General features: G+C 35.9%; 1 pseudogene; it reads left to right on the top strand.

Moving 5' to 3' along the window:
• The first annotated feature begins 5,214 nt into the window (after nucleotides 1-5,214).
• On the top strand, nucleotides 5,215-6,727 carry LOC131161315 (stearoyl-[acyl-carrier-protein] 9-desaturase 6, chloroplastic-like; annotated as a pseudogene).
• The last annotated feature ends 1,243 nt before the right edge of the window (nucleotides 6,728-7,970 follow it).

Here is a 7,970-nt window from a genome sequence, read left to right on the forward strand (position 1 = left end):
AAACCTATCATATTATGTTCACAAACTTTTGACGCTTAGATATGTTTTAAATAGTGTGGCATGTGCTTAAAAAAATGATCTTTGTGAAAGTCTTAAGCTGATATTTATTGCTTTGCCACAAGTTGTTTGTGTTTGTCATATGATCTTGCATGTGATTATTAAATCTTTAGGATCATTATGGTTTTGGTTTTCTAGTTATATTTTTGTATGTGCTTAATTGACAAACCAAAAAATTGGTGCTTGCTTGATCTTTAAAGCTTCTTTTTCAGCAAGCAACCCCCAGTGTTTTGAGCAAACATCATAAGGGGGATATATATTTATATATATACATATACATATATTTATTGTAATACTTTATGGCAAGAACTATTTTCAAAACTCAAACTTTTTCTCTTTCCTCATTATTATTATTATATACATATAGTTATAAAATTGCATAACTGGTTCGGTAACTTCACATAAAAATGCATGCGAACTAGTTCGACTATGTTTATGCTCAAACCTGCTTTTTGGTATCATATGTCGTGTACTTTTAACTCAAATCTTCCATGGGTTTTATGATATGTTTCAATTGAAATAATTTGTGCATATTTATGGTCTAATTCAAATTTTCATGTCATTTAAATTATCTAAATGACTAGTTGTATTGTTTATGTGCTAAATTGTTGAAGTTATCTTTGTTATTCATTTTGTATTGTATAGCTATTCCATCTCTTGAATAACTAAAAGTTATACTTTAATTTCATGTTTTGAGAATACTAGACTGTTTGAGTAAGTTTCTACAGATATATTGTCAATATATTACTCAATCAGGTCATTTGTATACAGACATGCTTTTAGGAAATGTTCTGCTTTCAAACGACATGCTGCCAAATTTTCTAAAAACCTTTTCCCAAACATATCTTGTATTTAGATGATTATTTGCCTATGTACTTAAATATTTATCTAGGCCCTTTTTTGTTGTTGCCAAAAGGGGGAGAAGTAAGCAAGTATTTTTCATCATCAAAAAGGGAAAGATTGTTGACCTTATTGGTCATATCCTGTTTTGATTATGACAAATACTCTGATCTTTAATGATTGATGAGTTTGTGTGCAGGACTAATCAGAAGTATCATATGGTGCAAGCACATGAGTTTAAAGAAGATGAAGACTCAAAATGTTTATTCCTTGTAATTTATATTTATCATTTTGGGTCTGTAATAGTAACATAGGAACATGGTCAGTAATACTTAATTCCTTACCTACACATGAGTTTAAAGAAGATGAAGACTCAAAATGTTTATTCCTTGTAATTTATATTTATCATTTTGGGTCTGTAATAGTAACATAGGAACATGGTCAGTAATACTTAATTCCTTACCTGCATGGTAGGATGGATAAGATCAAGACCATAGATGGACCTTATGGGAACATCCATCGGTCGACCAACACCAGATTTTTGGGTTAATTCTCAAATGTCTTAGACAGACCTTAGGACCCACAAATTTGCATGAAAAAGTTTCCTATTGAATTAAAAATAAACATCATATGAATAGAGTGAATGTATAAGGGAGTTGGAACCGAAATGCATTAAAAATGCAAGTTCGATCGACCGAACTTTCATAGTGCAAATCTGTTAGTCGACTGAACCAGTCAAGCTGTCAACATTTTGACCACAACTCGGTCGACCGTACTATACCAAGTTCATATGATTTGGTTGACCGAACTCCCACCAATTCAACATTTGACTCCTCAATTGACTGACTAAATTTAAAAGGGCAACGTCCTAGTCGTTTGAACCCACACATGGGAGAATCCAACACCCTGGTCGACTGAACTTCATAGTTCAAAATGACCTGGTTGGCTGAACCGTGCGGAAATAGAAAATCGCCCTTGGGACACTAAGCTCGGTCGACCGAAATTCTAGTTCAAATTCTACCCAGTCGACCGAACTTGGTCAATTGGTCAACCGAACCTCACGTCTGGTCAACCGGTGCTCTCGAGTTGGACATTATTTTTTACTGTAGTTAAATTTTTTAGACGGGGTTAATTGCGCTAAAACTTTTTAAAAAAAATCATAATAATTCCCTACATGTCCCGAACGGTAATATTTTTGGGGAACTCTATATATACCCCCTCATTTGCAAAAATTAGTGCATGATTAGCAAAAATAATTAGAAAATTTTCTCTGATTTTCAAAAGCTCTATTTCTCACTTTCAAGCTTTATTTCTTAATTCTTACTGATCTTCATTGCAAACCTTACTAAGTAAGAGTGCTATTGTGAGTTTTTGGTTAAGCTTACACTCTCGTTAGTTCTAATTGATTGAGACACATTTTTATCCGAGAGTAGGCTTGAGTTTTTTCTAGGAGACTTCATTAATAAGTCTTCCATAGGAAAACTTCATAGAGCTTGTGAGTTTTGCATCATAATTGCAATACTCAAGAGTTCGTATTGCTTTTTGTTTGTGAAATAATTTTTTACGAGCCGTTTTCAAATATCCCATGTGCTTATTTTTGAGAAAAATATTTTTGGGATATTTTGCCTGTGAAGATCTCTATTATTGTACCTTTTGATTGATAATATCATCTTGACACAAAGATCGAATAATTTTTTCAAACCAATTTCAAATATCTTGTGTGGTTGATTTGGAGAAAAATATTTGTTGAAGATATTTGAAGCATGCTTGAGATTTTGTTTGTGCACTGCGATTGAAATCATCATTTTGACACAAAGATCATATCATTTACACTTTCACGCATTGATTGCAATATTTACATAAATATTTGAGAGTAGACACTAAGACTACACTAAACTTATCAAATCCTATCTTTTGGTAGGGCATTGATTACACTGTGCATATTGTAGTACATATCTGCTTAGTTGAGAAGCATATTTGTTATACTCAAATTTTATTGAGAAATCTATTGTATTCTAGGCGTGGTCGAAGGGGGCGGTAATCTAGCCCGGAAGGATTGTGTAGGTTGAGGTCAGCCCTGTATTAATTGTCTTGATTGTTTAGGTGCCCCTCCACCTATTAAGTGAGCCTATAGTAGTAATCCTTGTGCTTGTTAGCCAAGGTGAGGATGTAGGCAGTTTGCTGAACCTCGATAACATTTCTAAGTATCGTCTCATTTACTACTTTATTGTGCATGTTTAGTTAAATTTCTATTGCAATTTAAATTTCGTTGTAAATTTACATTGATTTATTTTACATACACTAGATTGACCTTAGGTTTGTGTAATACCGTTGTTAGTGGATTGACCTAATGGATAAAACTTTTTAAATACCAATTCACCCCCCCCCCCCTCTTGGAATTACACCAAAGCTAATACGAGTGCCTTGATAGGTATCAATTGTAGCTGCACTCAAGCTAAATTGGCAAAATTACATAAGGTATCAGAACAAAGGGGAGTTACATGTATGGGCGTGTAAACTCCCCAATCCTCGAGAAACTCTCACTATATATAGTAGTGTATGTGAATTGAATGCATTGTGATTGTGGATATGTTGTGGTGTGATCTGTGATGGGGGAAGTATTATGGTAATACGTGTGATATATGTGTATGTAGATTTCTGTGTTATGGATGATGATATATGTGCGAGTACTGTATGCAAGTGTATGTTCAGTTATTGGTGAATAATTAAACTGTTATATTTTGACTACACTAAAACTCATCTGTCACACACTGATAATAATTTATTTCGTCTTATTGAGAGGTGTCTCACCCCACTATACAAATTTTTTTTTCAGGACCTTCTGGTGGTCGAACTTAGCGAGCTCTAGGGCAGGGTTTTCGAGATAGCTTACATTTATGTTTTAATTTCTTAGGTATGTAATATGGCCAAGTGGAGGCCCTTTTCGGTTGTATAAATTAGCACTCTAGTAATATAAATTGAGGATGTTTAGTTATTTTCCGCTTTGTGCATGTTAATGCTGGTATTAAAGATATGCGAATGAAACATATAACACCCTAGGCCCCACTCGACGGGTTCGGGGAATTACATTGGGTGCGTTGGGAATTAAATGTGAGAGAAAAATTTGTAAGCTGTCGTGAAAATGTGAGGTTTTTGTGGGATGCTTTCTGAAAATTAAATAACTAAGAGATTTGGTATCTTTTAAGATTTACAAAATATATTAAATAATCCAAACCTACTTAATATAAAATATATATAATTATGGGACCCCCAAAATTTTGTGACCCTAGGCAAGATATTCAATGGCCTACACATTATAGTGAACTGGCCGTGCATATGAAGAGACAAAACACATACAAGGGAATATATTAAATTACTTTATACTCAAATATACATACAGGCAAACATATTAACAAGACAATTATTAAATGTGTACACTGAAATCAGAGAGTCTAATAGAATCACCTCAATCAAGTTCGAAGTAATTCCATTAGACCTTCCGCACCTTAGGAGATGATTGAGGATTACATAACCTTATTCTTTTTTTCTTTTTTTTTTTAATTCTTCATAGGGATATGCATACATACACATATATACAAGAGAAGACTATTTTTTAAAGGCTTTTTCTCAAACATTTTTTGAACATAAATAACGTCAACCACAAATACTTTTTTTTATTGGATTTTTAAGCTTAATAACTATATAGAAAATTAAGAAAAGAGTACAATATTTTCATGAATAATATAAAGAACTATAACACTTATACTTTTTAACACATATTCTTTAATACACTTACACCTACAAAGCCGAATAATAATAATAATAATAATAATAATAATAATAATAATAATAATAATCACATGCCCAATTAATCCCAATTATTCACAATATGAACATATAATAATAATCACATGCCCAAATAATCCCAATTATTCACAATATGAACATATAACCCAAATAATTTCATTGTAGTTTGAAGAATAAAGAAAATAAAAGTACTAAATTATATTTCGCTAGCTCCTTAAATTTTTAAAAATTATGAAAATTCCTTAATGTTGAACATCAGGCTTTATTATTTATACAAAGATCAAATAATCATCACAATTTAAAATTAGGAATAGAGTGTAATTAGTTTGAATTTCAAGGACTTAAAAGTGCAAATATTCACACTTAAAAAAAATAAAAAAAAAATTTGCTTCAATGGCATCACTGTAATTTGAAGCGCATGGGAGGGCAGATTCAAATAAAGGTATTTATAAAACGAGGCAGAGGAGCTCTCCAGGACTACAGTACTACTTACGGTACAAAGAAAAAACAGAAAGCCATGCAGTCCTCACACTCTCTCACCGCCCAAAACCAGCGGCTCTCATGGACCACACGTAGCCGGACTCCCACCCCCAGCCTCACGCCGCCCAGGCCAGGCTTCAAATTCCAGCGTCCACCAGTTTGCGCGATGGCGGCTATGGCTCAGCGGCTGCCGCAAGTGACCCACTCAATGCCGCCGGAGAAGGCCGAAGTGTTCAAGTCGCTGGAAGGGTGGGCCACCCGGAACCTGCTGACCCTCTACAAGCCCGTCGAGCAGTGCTGGCAGCCGCAGGATTTCCTGCCCGACCCGTCATTGCCGTCGGATGAGTTCGCTGATCGGGTGCGGGAACTGCGGGACCGGACGGCGGGATGCCGGACGACTACTTTGTGGTGCTGGTCGGCAACATGATCGCGGAGGACGCTGTGCCGACCTATCAGACGTTGGTCAACACCTTTGATGGGGTCCGGGACGAGACCGGGGCGAGTCCGGATCCGTGGGCCACGTGGACCCGAAAATGGACCGCGGAGGAGAACTGACACGGGGATCTGCTCCGTGCCTACCTTTATCTGTCGGGTCGGGTCGACATGCGGATGGTGGAGCGTACGGTGCAGTACCTGATCGGAGCTGGCTTGGTGAGTGACTCTACGCGCCCAATTACACGTGTTGGATACTTTTTGATTGTATGTGCATTTATAAAATTAACATATATATATATATATATATATATAAATTATAATTAATTTCGGGAATTGGCAGGACCCAGGGACGGAGAATAATCCATACTATGGATTCGCCTACATCGCTATGGAAGAGCGCGCCGCCTTCTTCTCCCACGGCAACACCGCCCGCCTAGCCAAGGAGAGCGGCGATCTGGTGTTGGCGCACGTCAGCGGCACCATCGCCTCCGACGAGAAGCGCCACGAGCACGCCTACTCTAGAGTCGTCGAGAAGCTTCTCGAAGTGGACCCCAACAGCGCCATGCTCGCCATAGCCGCCATGACGGACAGGGAGATCATAAAGCCCTACCACCTGATGCACGACGGCCGCGACCCTCGACTCTTCGACCACTTCTCCGCCGTGGCCCAGCGGCTACGGGTCTACACCGCCGGCGACAACGCCGACGTCGTCGAGTTTTTCATCGGACGGTGGAGATTGGAAAAGCTGGAGGGGTTGACGGCGGAGGGCGCGCGCGCACAGGAGTCCGTCTGCGGGCTGCCGCCCAGGATTCGGAAGATGCAGGAGCAAGAGGAGGAGCGCACGAGAAAGATGGAGCCGCCGCTGGCGAGGTTCAGCTGGATATTTAACAAGGAAGTGGCCTTGTATTAACAGGATCACCATGCCCGCCCACCTGGTGAAAGAGAACAAGGCTTGCTTTCATGAAAGGGAGTTCCACTGATCCATTTGTTTTGGAACCTTTGGAAATTCAAAAATAAAATAATAATAATAATAATAATAATGGGCAATAAATATTGTGCGAAAGGGATATGTGTCTTTTGATTAAACCTTATTTAATTTTGATTTTTTTTCCATTGGAGGGAACTATAATAGACAAGGCTTGAAATTAGATCTACTGACCAAAGTCTTCCACATAGTATTGATTATTAAGAGATGAATTTCCTTAGATTTTAAATATATTAGTGGGACAGTATTTTATATTTTAAAATTCTTCCAATCAAAACATTGTCATTCCCACAAGTTTATGTGCATTGACAACCACATACAAGCTTAATTTTTTAATACTACTAGTAAGGGGCACACGCACTAAGTTGAGAAACATTTTAAGAATTTTATTGGAAAAAATTTATTCAAAATCCACCAAATCGAATTTTGGTTAATAGATTTTAATTGATTTAATATTTTAATATATAAAATATAAATAATTTATATAATAGATATACATTTTTAATATATATATATATATATAATATATAATTATTAATTTATACTATTCAATTAATTCAGTTAACCAAATATATTAAACTCAAAAACTAAACTGAAAATCAAAAATTTAAATTCAACGAAAATGAAAAACTGAACCAAACCGAATCAATTTTTAACCTAATCGATTAAATTTACTTGATTCGATTAATTCAGTTTTAACTAAATTATGCTCATCCCTATGCACGAGCATTACCCCCAAAGATCCCTAATTGTACTTAATTTTTATTAAATAGTTTTCCAATTTCTTAATTCCTTGTATGTCATTTACCTTTCCTTTAAATATTCAAGAGTCTTGCACAAGACAAAAACCTTCCTCGCCTCTCGATTCTCAAAGGCATGAAAGACATAAATTCCAAGTTCTAGTAGAAGGTTCATTATGAATGTCAATTTAGTTTAGTCAAGGGAGCATGTCAACATATGAAGAGACAAAACGCATACAAGTGAATAGATAAAATTACTTTATACTCAAATACATATACAAACAAATATACTAATAAGACACTTATTAAATGCATGCATTGAAATCAGAGGGTATAATAGAATCACCTCAATCGAGTTTAAAGTAATTATATTGAACCTTCCGCCCCTTAGGAGATGATTGAGGATTACATAACTTCGTTTTTTTTTTTTTCAAAGATATTTCTCATAGGGGTATGCATACACACACACACATGCACATGCATGGAAGACTATTTTTGAAAGACTTTTTCTCAAACATTTTTTGAGCATAAATAATGTCAACCACAAGTACCTTTTTTTTTTTTTTTTTTTGGATTTTTAAGCTTAATAACTATAAAGAAAAGTAACAAAAGAGTTTAATATAACA

This window comes from Malania oleifera, chromosome 8, assembly GCF_029873635.1.
Source record: "Malania oleifera isolate guangnan ecotype guangnan chromosome 8, ASM2987363v1, whole genome shotgun sequence".
Lineage (NCBI taxonomy): Eukaryota > Viridiplantae > Streptophyta > Magnoliopsida > Santalales > Ximeniaceae > Malania > Malania oleifera.